At 37.9% G+C, this 12,112-nt stretch overlaps 1 non-coding gene across 1 annotated transcript; it reads left to right on the forward strand.

Moving 5' to 3' along the window:
• Window positions 1–1,831: 1,831 nt before the first annotated feature.
• On the forward strand, window positions 1,832–1,934 carry LOC114614404. Its single transcript, XR_003710322.1, has one exon. It is a non-coding gene; the product is annotated as a U6 spliceosomal RNA (small nuclear RNA).
• The last annotated feature ends 10,178 nt before the right edge of the window (window positions 1,935–12,112 follow it).

The raw sequence follows: 12,112 nt of genomic DNA on the forward strand, positions 1-12,112 counted from the left end.
TCTCTCTCTCTCTCTCTCTCTCTCTCTCTCTCTCTCTCTCTCTCTCTCTCTCTCTCTCTCTCTCTGTGTGTGTGTTTTGCCCTGCTTTGGACATCATTTTCTTGCTACTGTTAAAAAAAAAAATCTTTCTGATTGAGACAGCTAGCTTTCTACCCAAGACAGGTCTCTGAGACAGCTCTCTCCATTAGTAAAAATTCTAAAAGCTCTCTTGATAGCTCATGGGTTTTCTGACCAAAGTCAGAAAATCTGCTATAAAAAAATTCTTAGATCTTCCAACAAAGTCAGAAATCCTGTTATAAAGATTCTAAAAGTAACTTTTGGGTTTTCCAATTAAAATCAGAAAGCCGGAAAAAAATTAAAAGTGCTGTCTTGAATCTTCAGACAGCCTTTTCTAGATTGTTACCAAAAATAAAAAAAAAATAGATAAATAAAAATTCTAAAAGAGCTTGTTATCTCTCTAAGTAATTCATGAGATTTCTGTCATCCTGTTAGAAAACAATTCTAAAAGAGATATGTTTGTTCTCCATGGATTTTCTGAACGAAATCAGAAATCCTGTTAGAAAAAATTCTGGAAGAGTTGTGTTCACTTTTCAGAGATATCCAGACACCTCAGCAGAAAATTATAAACAAGAATTGTGATCACTTTCTGCTAGCTCATCTCATGGATACCAAAATCCCAGTTTTTAATTTACATATCAGTTCAGATATTTATTCCAGGTTCCCTCTTGACAATCCAATGAATCAGCATTCTATGACCTTAGCACCTTGACTCTTAGGAAGAAATAGCAAGCACAAGTAGAGACAATAAAATAGTTGGGCTAAGGTTTGAGGGTTAGTGGTAGGGAAAGGGCTGTTAGGATTAGGGTTAGGGCTGTTAGGGTTAGGGATAGGGTTATTGTTAGGGTTAGGGCTGGAGGGTTATGATTAGGTTAGGGTTAGGGGTTAGGGTTAGAAATGAAAAAAGAAAGAAAGAAAGAAAGAAAGAAAGAAAGAAAGAAAGAAAGAAAGAAAGAAAGAAAAAAGAAGAAAATGCATGAATTTGAGCTTGGAAATGGGTGGAGGTTAATTGGCGAAAGGGAAGGATGAAAATGATATAAATACAGTATTCACATATAAAATTTTCAAATACAAAGAAATCAAAGTGAAAAGTCTCATTTTAAACAAAATGTAGGGTAAGGGGTGCTATTACCACACACATTAATGAAATTCAGAATAATTGTTATGTCTTACCTTAAAAATCATATAATCTAATGAATTGGAAAGCTCTAAAATAAAATATATAGAATTCTAGATACATATTATCTACCAAAAGTAAATCATGAAGATATAAAAAAAAGAGCAGCTTTATAGAAAGCAATAAAATTGAATCAATAATCAAATATCTATGAATTAAAAAAATTATCTCACCTTTAATGAAATACTAACACAAATTCTTCTGAAACTATTTTATTAAATAGCAAAGTAAGGGTACATTACCAAACTCTTTATGAAGCTAGTATTAGCCTGATGCTAAAACCATATTAAAAAAAAAAGTTATTGACCAATCTCCAGTGTAAATATATATGTGCAAAATTTCTTTTAAAATACTTGCAAACTCGTTTCAATAACATATCAAAAATCACTCACCATGATCAATCTGGTTTATTCCAGAGATGTAGTGCTGGTTTAATATGCCAATCAATAAATTTTATAAATTTCATAAATGATCTGTTGTTTTTGATAGAATAGAAATCATATCACACTTTGATAGACATGGAAGGCTTTTGACAAGACCAGCATCAATCATGTCAAACATCCCCAAAATACTCAGAATATATGAAACATACCTCATGTGCTTGCTTCAGCAGCACATATACTAAAATTGGAACGATACAAAGAAGATTAGTATGGCCCCTGCTCAAGGATGACATGCAAATTCGTGAAGCGTTCCTTTAAAAAAAGAAACATACCTCACCATAATAATATATATGGCAAGTCTATAGCTGATATTATATTAAATGGAAAAAACAAGGGTTCCCACTTTCCTGTCTCTTATTCAAGATGGTCCTGAAAAATCTTAGAACAACATAAAGCAAATAAAATTAATATAATACGGAAAGGGAGAAGTCAAAGTATCTCTATTTGCAGATAATATAGTTCTATACATCAAAAACTCTAAAGACTCCACCAGAAAACCTAAATACATGCTCATGGGATGGCCATACTTCCAAGATAAATCTACAAATTCAATGCAACCCCAAGAGAAATTAAGGGGGTTGGGGAATGTTGTCAAAATACATTACATACATGTGTGAAAACACTATAATAAATCCAATTATTTTGTATAATAAATATTTATTAAAACACTTTTGAAAACTTTACTATAGATCCAAGCTGGTTTTAGAAACACACACACAATCACACACACACACACACACACACACACACACACACGCATATGACAAAACTCCAAAACACAATCAGGCATATGATGTTCTGCCAGTAATCCCAGCTCTGGTGAGGTGGAGACAGGTGGAGCCCTACAGTAGTCAAGACAGCCTAGCCTAAATTATTGATCTCAAGTGAGAGACCCAGCTTCAAAAACAAGGTGGATATTACCTGAGGAACAATATCCAAGGTCAGTATTTGGTCAAGAGGTGCATGCAAACATTCATGAACACATATTATATACAAATGGAACATAATTCAGACTAAAAGCTGTAGCACATGCCACAACATAGATGCCCCAAGGATTTTACACAAATAACTCAGTTGCCAAGAGACAAATATTTGTGCAAGGAGCCTAGAGACATCCAATTTTAGCAACGGAAAGTAGCATGGTGGTTGCCAAAGGCTAAGAGAGGGAAAATGAAGAATTAATATTTATTGGGTATAGAATTTCAATTTGAAATGGTAAAAGAATTCTGGTGATGGATGGGACTGTGAATGTACTTAATGTCACTCAACTATCAACTTAAAAAGATAAAAATGATAGCTTTTATATTATGTATATTTTACAAGAATAAGTAAAAGGTCCTCCCTTATCATGAAGTGATAGAAAGGCTGGTCCCTGTATTGCTGCAACTCAGTAACAGCAATATTAATTTACTTTGATCAGTTTCTTAACTGTTTTACTGCATTTATATACGTGTTACTTAAAAATAAAGTGACATTAAAAAGCCTACCAAGGACTTTTCTAAGTTATCTGTTTAAATCTCAAATGTCACTCCTTTGAGTGACTTAGTGTAATGGAGGCAGCTGTTGGCTCTGAAGCGCTGAGAAGAAGGCGGAATCATAGTGAAGCCTGAGTGCTCTGCACAGCACTAACTCCCAGCCAGTACTTAGTTTACAGCACTAACTCCTAGGCAGTACTTAGTTTACAGCACTAACTCCCAGGCAGTACTTAATTAGTTTACTTTCCTTTATAAAACTTTACAGAATGAAATTTTATGCCTATCTGTTTGGATTGATTAATCACATGTACTTTCACAAGAAGTCCAGCATTAGATGCTTCCTTTGTCCTCAAATGTCTGTTTTTTAAAAAGGTATGTCACTGAGGCTAGGGTATGTGAAATCCCTGGCTGAACTGGTGGTGGCCTATAACATGCAAGGATTATTTTCTTCACTAAATATGTGTGTCATCTTTGGCTGTGGAGGGATGTTTAAATTCATGCTGGCATAAGAAAATATGCTCAGGGCTTCTTTAGATATTTAGACTAAAGTTTCATGTAACAAACATCAGTTTATTACTCCTAGAATGGCAAGCCACCCCAAGACAGGATAGGCAGTAAACAACACAACAGTTAGCATTCAAAATTGAGTGAGTCAGATTCCAGCTCTGAGTCCCAGATCAATGGGGTGCTAGATAGCATCCTAGAACCTTCATCTGTAAAACTGACTAAATAGCACATACCTTTCAGGATTACTGCAAAATTAAGGGTGAAATATGTAACACTGTGTAGGCCATGTCACCTAACAGATACTAAATAAACAAACATTAGTTACTGTTTCTGTCACTGGTGTTAGTGTTATTGAGGAGCTTATGCAGCATAGGTGACAATAGTAAGTGTACACTGGTAAACTGTTTTTTTTTTTTCACATCATTAGGAATAATGAGAGATTGAGACTAAGACAACTCTACTAATTAGCATTTTGGGTTGATTTCAAGGACACCCTTTTCACTTGGTCTTGCTAACTCTGAACTTTGCTCATATTCAACCCACATTTTTATCTGTTTTTAAAAACAAAAAATATCATATAAAGTGCAATATTAAGGCAAGCTGACAACTGCTTTTTCTTTTTTAATTATTTTATTTATTCTTAGTATGTGTATGGAAGTGTGGGGGCACCCTCAGAGACTAGAAGTATCTGGTCCCCTGGAACTGGAGTTAGAAGCAATTGTAAACCTTCTAATGTGGGTGCTGGGAACCAGGCCTTGATCCTCTTCAAAGGCAGTCTGTGCTCTTAACCACTGAGTCATCTCTCCAGCCCCATAACTGCTTCTCTTAGTGAAAAAAGAAATACCTATTTAAAAAGTATATCACATTACCTAGTAAGGACTGTCACAAACAACAGATGCTGTTAAAAAAAATACAGGTTGTGATTTAGCAATTAAGAGCTAGAAGACTTGCACAGTGCAACAGTTGTCCCTCTAACTGTCCTTAGCCTTCTGTCAGATTTTCATCAGATGTAGTAATGGAGCCAGCCCTCAGGTGAGATATTCTCAAAGATTGGGCACAATATTGCCCACCAAGTTTGCAGAGCAAATACATATTGTCCCTAACTATTGTATATCCTTTAAGCCTGTGACTTTCCCTAAATTATTTTTACTGTTTGTTCTCATTTGTTTTCTATGCTGTGATAAACATCATGATCAACACCAACTTAAGGGTTTTATTTATTCTGTCTCACTTATAGTCAGTCTATCATGAAGCGAGATCAGGGCAGTAACCCTGGCAAGCAGGGACCTGCAAGCAGGAATTATAGCAGAGACCACGGAGGAATGCTGTTTACTTGCTTGCCCCCATGGTTGGCTCAGCTTGTTTTTTCATATGACCAAGGACTACCTATGCAGGGGTCACATTACCCACAATTCATTGAGCTTTCTCACATCTGTCATTAATCAAGAAGATGCTCAACAGATTTGCCCACAGGCCAGTCTGTCTGATGGAGGCCTTTTCTCAATTAAGAAGTCCTCTTTGAAGATGAGCCTTACTTGTATAAGATTAACAATAAAAAACAAAACAAAAAAATCAACAACAACAAGAGAAAAAAGCAGCATGCTTTTTTCTGACATTTCCTGTATTCCACTTACCCTAGAAAGAGTGGGGCCCAAAAGCTTCTAAATTATGTTGGGCTGTACTTAAAGAAAATAACACGTTTACACACTCTTCTCCCATTTAATTTATCTTAGACATTTTATTCCAGCAAACCTTCAGAGGGCAAAGAAGAAATTCCATTCACCCCTATCATATTCTACCCTGCCTTGCTGTATGTCAACTCAGTGAACCTTCCAATGTGGGTGCCACTTTGCCAATGGCAAAGTTTTATTGCAGGTTTTTTTCTTTTAAAGTTCAGGGGTACAGTGTTTTTTTTTTTTTTAACAGAAAGTGTACTTGCTGTGCACAGAAGGGGAGAGACTGGTCAGGTTTACGTTATATGCTGTTTAATGTACTTCCTGTAGATGGCCTTCCAACAGATATCTTCAGAAAGAAATTAAAAAGCAGAGAGCAATGAAGGTTACTATTTCTGGGGGTTGCCTTCTTTTTTGTCTGGACAGCTCTTATCACAGAACAAGATGGGAGGGCTCTGGGTGATCACTGACTCTGAGCCACCTCCCCCACACTGACCCTGTATAACCTACACGAACCAGACTCATCTGTATTAATGAATCTTCCCCTAGATTCTGATTATCACCTTGACAATTTTCAAAAGGTATAGTTACACAGTCAGCATATAGTCAGTTCTCTGTATACATGGGACTTTGGTTCCAGGCCCCATCATCAATATCACATCTAGGGATGGCCAAATCTCCTATTAAAATTGTATAGTAATAGCATAAAATCTGGACATGTCCTCCTTACACTGTAAATCAACTTAGATGTTTTACAATATTCAATACAATGTTGATTTTAAGAAAACACATTGAATTATTAGGAAATCATGACAAGCAGATAGATCTCTGCATGTTTGATACAGAAATAACATCTTTTAAATAGTCTCTTCTTTCTTCACCTCTTTCCTTCCATTTTTTCTCATCTATATCCTTCAACATCTTTTCCTTTCCATTTCTTTTTTATCCCATGAGGACAGTGATGTATTAAAATGGAATCTCACATGTAACCCAGGGCAGTCTTGAATTGGAAATCCTCCTACCTCTACCTCTTGAAGGCTGAGATTATAGGTGTGTGTATCATGCCCAGGTTTTTCAAGCCAAATCCTTAGATGTTGAACCCTGAGCTACAAATTAGCTGTCTAATTTTTGGGAAATTGCTAAGGTGATGACAATATTGAGGAGTAGACTCAGATTGCACAGCCATGCCTCCACTTCTGTTAGCTCCTGGAAGCCTATTACTATGGGGATATGGAGTAAGCCTGGTCATTAGTTCTAAAGCAGTCTGTTTCACTTGAGACAATAAGAGGCACCAAAATGACCCAGAGGAACTAGAGCTTAAAGCACAGTAAAAGCCCTCTCAAGCCAGACAAGGACTCCAGGAGATGCTCTAACAGTTTTAATGATCCTTGGCTAAAGAGGACCAACCCCATTGTGTTACGAGGTGTAAGAGAGGGATCCAAGGTGCTTCCCTCTAGCTTCTGATAGTGTTTATTTTATTTAAACACTAGTGCTTATTTAAACACAAACACCTATTGGGTAGGGTAGATATGAGTATCTTTAAGATTCACATGGCAGTCTTTCTAGACCATCCTCCATGTCCACCTCCTTGCCATTCAACAGATCATCAGAATATGGGATATGCTGCTGAGACATTGGTGGTTTTTTTTTTTTTTTTTTTTTTGGTTCTTCCAGACATGGTTTCTCTGTGTAGCCCTGGCTGTCCTGGAACTCACTCTGTAGACCAGGCTGGCCTCGAACTCAGAAATCCATCTGCCTCTGCCTCCCAAGTGCTGTGATTAAAGGCATGCGCCACCACTGCCTGGCCTGCTGAGACACTGAAGCAGTTCCAGAATGATCACTGTTATGTGACTATTAATTTTCAAAATGTTTAATTCCAAGCTTCTTCAGAATTTGGAAGGTTCATAGGAAGAACACACAATGACCAGAGTGCCTTTGGCTATGCTAGTGATGGGCAGGGAAAGAAAAGTCCTACGGGTTTTCCTTAAAGATTTCTCTCCTGTGTTCTTCTACATCATGCAAAGCATGAGCTGTGGTTGGTCTCTGAGGTCTTGCACCATTTCTCCTTATTAATGTTGTTTGATGAACAGGTAATGAATTCTGGTCTTTAATGTACATGCAGAGATCATGATTTCCTAATAATTCAATGTGTTTTTATTATATTGAATATTGTAAAACATATAAGCTGATTTACAGTGTAGGGAGGATGTGTCTGGGTTCTATGTTATTACTACACAATTCTGCATGCATCGAGTGTAGTTTAACTCAACTGTGTTGCTGTGGCTGCTCAGTATCGCTTCTTGACCATCTAACTCACAGGAAGCACATTATTGAAAAACCACCTTTTAATTTGTTATTTCATTAAAATTTCACTTGCAAACATTAAATTAAAAAGTGTTATTTCACTGGAGCGTGCTCAGCAATTAATTTTGTATCAACAAATTAGGAGAGCAGCTTTCAGATGCATACATTCACAGTTAACAGAGTCTGCTTTTGAAAACTGTTGTCAAGTGCAATGCGTATTTCTTCCATCTAGTCATCTTGATCTACTATAAACTTGTTCATTATCAGAAACTTAAATTTAAGTAGATTAACTAAATTATGTATATAGTGATACTTGGAAATTGTACTGAGAGTATAAATACAAAATCCTTGCCAAAAAGGGGAGAAGAATTCTGGTCTCCCCTTCCTAAGAAGGTAGGTGAAATTTATTTGAGGTGGCAAAAGGCTCTATGGCTACGTGAATAAGATGGTGTGTTACCTAGATGGTTTAATTAGAACCTAAACTACAGATCTGTAGTGGGCCTGTTCTCCACTGGCAGTCACCATGGCCCTTCCTCCTTTCTGCCTGTGCCTGTGTGATATCAGAAGAATCAAATGCATAAGTCTTTTCTCAGAAGATCTAATTAAAGGATGTGATTGAAAGAATAAGAGAAAAGAATAGTCTAGGCAAGCATTTACCACAAGTCCATCACAGCAGTATGGGGGCTTTAATTTCTCTGGACTCTTGATTAAATGTCAACTCTGCATTCTAAAGGATAGGGACAAAGGAAGAGACTTGTGGACATTTGAACAAACTACTTAAGAAAATATTTCTAAGGGCTGGAGAGATGGCTCAGTGGTTAAGAGCACTGACTGTTCTTCCAGAGGTCCTGAGTTCAATTCCCAGCAACCACATGGTGGCTCACAACCATCTGCAATGGAGTCTGATGCCCTCTTCTGATGTGTCTGAAGAGAGCAATGGTATACTCATATCTATTAAATAAATAAATAAATAAATCATTTTTAGAAAAGAAATTTTTAAAAAAGAAAAAAAGTATTTCTAGTCTTGAAGTCATACCTGCCCAGAAACATTCACACTGCACATTCTCCATTCCGCACCTCCCTCCACTCACCCAACCTGGACAGTGACTAACAATCACATACATATTTTAAGCTGTGCAGTTTCTTCCTATCTGTGACAGTCTGAATGAAAATGGCCCCATAAGCCCATAAGCAGTGGCACTATTAGAAGGTGTGGCCTTTTTGGAAGAAGTTTGTCACTGTGGGGTAGATTTTGAGATTTCAGATGCTCAAGCCAGGCCTGGTTGCTCCCTTTCTTTTCTTGATGCCTGCTAATACAGATGTAGAAGTCTCAGCTACCTCTCCAGCACTGTGTCTGCCTGCATGCTACTGTGTTTCCCACCATGATAATGGACTAAACCTATAAACTGTAAGCCAGCCCTAACTAAATATTTTTTTCATAAGAGTTGCTATGGCCATGTTGTGTCTTCACGACAGTAGAAACCCCAACTAAGACACTATATGTTTGATTTTGGGGACCTTCTTAGTTAGGTTTTCCTGGGATCGAAGCTGAAGGCATGGGAAAGCTCTGAGGGCAGGTAGGCCTCTTACCTGTTCATTTATTTTACTTGTTGAGACAGAGTATCACTATGTAGCTCATGTTGGCCTCAAGCTTGCAATCCTGCCTCAGCCTCTTGATTGATGTTATTATAGGTATGCAGCATCGCACCTAGATAGACTCACAGATTTCACTCTGGAAACTTCAGAGTTTCTGAACCATCAGGAAATGGGTTGAGGTAGGTTAAATAGACCAGTACTTGTTTGTATATATGTCCCATATTTTATTAGCTCAATATCTCAGCTCAAAAATGCTTAGTGGTAATTGTGGGGTGAGAAGTAACCAGTGCAGGCACACTGACAGCCATAACGGCCGGCAGTGAGTATTAGTTAGCTGACTGCCAGTCCCACCATTAGCCATCCCTCATATTGGAGCTGTTTTGTGCAGGAGCCAACAACCCTAGAATTCCTGGTCACTTCCAAGATGTCCTTGTGCTCATAGCTTCATTAAGTAATTAATATTTATGATAACCTTGTGCCATCAAGAGAAGTAATTATACTCTGTTTATTCTGATTCCTGAGTCAGGCACTTGCATAATACACTTAATTAACATTAAAATTTAATTAACAGTAAAATTAACAATTAAAATTATTAACACTTATTGAACTCTATGTGCCAGAACTTCTGTTCCATGCTTTATAGAGATTATCTCATTGTAGAAATATTCCCATATAAAACAACTTTAACTAAAAATATTTTGGTACTTAAGCTTTAGTTGGCCAAAAATTGTACATATATGGAAAACACGTTTACTAAGGAGGCTGTGATTAAATGATGGCTTCCATGCTCTCCTTTTGGACTGTGTGTGTGCATAAACATATTAAGTCTGGTAAGTGTGTGCAGTATGCATTTTTGTACTGTGCTCTGTCCTTTAGTAGTATTAGTAATCACTTATCCATGGGAAATGCATGACAAGGCTCCAGTGGAATAGCGCCAAGCCTTACGCATGCTGTTTTTTTGTACATGAATGTTGATGATAAACTTTAGCCAATAAATTAAACACAGTAACAGGTTAACAGCAATGTTTAACTGTATGCTACGGTTAAGGCAATGCAAACCGGCTGTTTTACTCTTAAAATAGTACATGCTCTGTTCTTCCTGTGATGATGTGATGTGGCAATGCCACTCTACAGTAAGATAAAAGTAGCCAGAAAACACAGCACTGTGGTAGCAATGAGCTTCTATGGAAGGGTTATCTGAACACAGAGCTGCAGTGACAGTAGAGTTGAGACAGGGACAGTGATGGAGCAACACATGGGTGGGTGACATATACAGACTGGATACAAGACAAAGGGATGGTTCACATCTTAGGTTTGACCAAGAAAGGCAGCACAAAACTGCTGAGGGCTTTTCTGTTCCTAAGCTAGTCATGGCACAGATCTCATACAGCTTTTCAGGAAACACCTACATTGCTCAAGTTGCCCTCCACATCTACCTTGGTCCCACGTCTCTTCTCTGAGCTTCTGCAGTCCTCACTTCCTGTCCATTGGGTGTCAACCAGCTCTGTTACTCATCTCTCATGTTGATAGCCCCTTCTTCTCTGGACCACAAACAGGTGGTACTTAGGCTCTTCTGTAGACTCCTCTGATGCTAGTATGTCACTTCTCCATTCATCTTCTGAGATCTTCATTTTTCTCAAATGAATAATAGGGATTATACTACTCACATCATATGTGCATTATGCTAAATAATATGCAAAGAGACTGCTACACTAATGTTAGTTATCTATAGTGCAATTTGTATAAGATCCAATGTACTAAAATATGGTGTTCATATAACATTTATTTTTAAAATTTTTGACAAAAATTATTAATTTTTATTGTGTGTATAGTGTATGATGAATGTGTGGTCACATACATATTCTGGCACAGGTGTGAAGATCAGGACAACTTTGTGGAATTGCTTCTTTTTACCTTTGTATGAGCTCTGAGATTCACACTCAGGTCCTTATGGTAAGTTCTTTTTTCTCTCTCAGAGCCATGCTGCCAGCATAGCTTTCTAGAAGTGTATTTTTTAGGAATAAACATGAAACAATCTGCCCAGCCTAATTCTTGATCAGGCAACTTTTACATTATCAGCATTAGCCCCTAAGCCAGCCTTCTCCACAGACCTAGACACTCAAGTTTCTTCTCAATTTTGAGATTGAGCCACTGAAATACTAGATACTCTATGCTGTAGAGTGAATATTTATGTCCTCTTGAAATATGTATATGGTAACTAGGACTACAGAGTAATGTGATTATGAACCTTTGGCAGATTATCAAGTCACAAGTATGTATCCCTCATGGAGTATTCATGAGGGTGGTTTTATCCTTATAAAAGAGACCCTGAGTTCTCCAGCATTCCTTCTGCCATGGGAACACAGTAAGAAGATTGTAGTCAGAGAATGGACATCTGTAGACCTCAGCAGACACCTAACCTGGCATCCTGACTTAGAATTTCTAGAGTTTCTGTGCTGGAAATGATTTCCTTCTATTCCTAGGACCACTCCTAGGAAAGACAGAACAAATCATGGTACTCCCAGGCTCAGCATGACTTACAGATAGAAATCCCAAGTGTTTGCTGTGGTGTTCAAGGCCCTTCAAGTCCTCTGGAAGGGGCTTTTCTGCTTTCTGTCCACATTTTCCACCCACATGGTGCTGCTTCCTTTGTCTACCAAGTGCCCACAAGGAGCCTACAGGCGCTGACATTCTTCACTTGCTCATTCCTTCTTTCTTCTCCATGTGGACTCTCCCTCCTCTAGGCCCCAGGATGTCCTGTGAAGTCTCGCATCCTCTCTTGCATTCAGTACTTGCCCATCCACTGCACTCTCCTTTCCAACACTCCTTATTTTGTTCAGTCCTGTTGTGGGTTGTCCTGATGCTGTTTGTATTCTGATG

The sequence above is a fragment of the Grammomys surdaster genome, unplaced genomic scaffold (assembly GCF_004785775.1).
Source record: "Grammomys surdaster isolate TR1022 unplaced genomic scaffold, NIH_TR_1.0 126317, whole genome shotgun sequence".
NCBI classification, from domain to species: Eukaryota; Metazoa; Chordata; class Mammalia; order Rodentia; family Muridae; genus Grammomys; species Grammomys surdaster.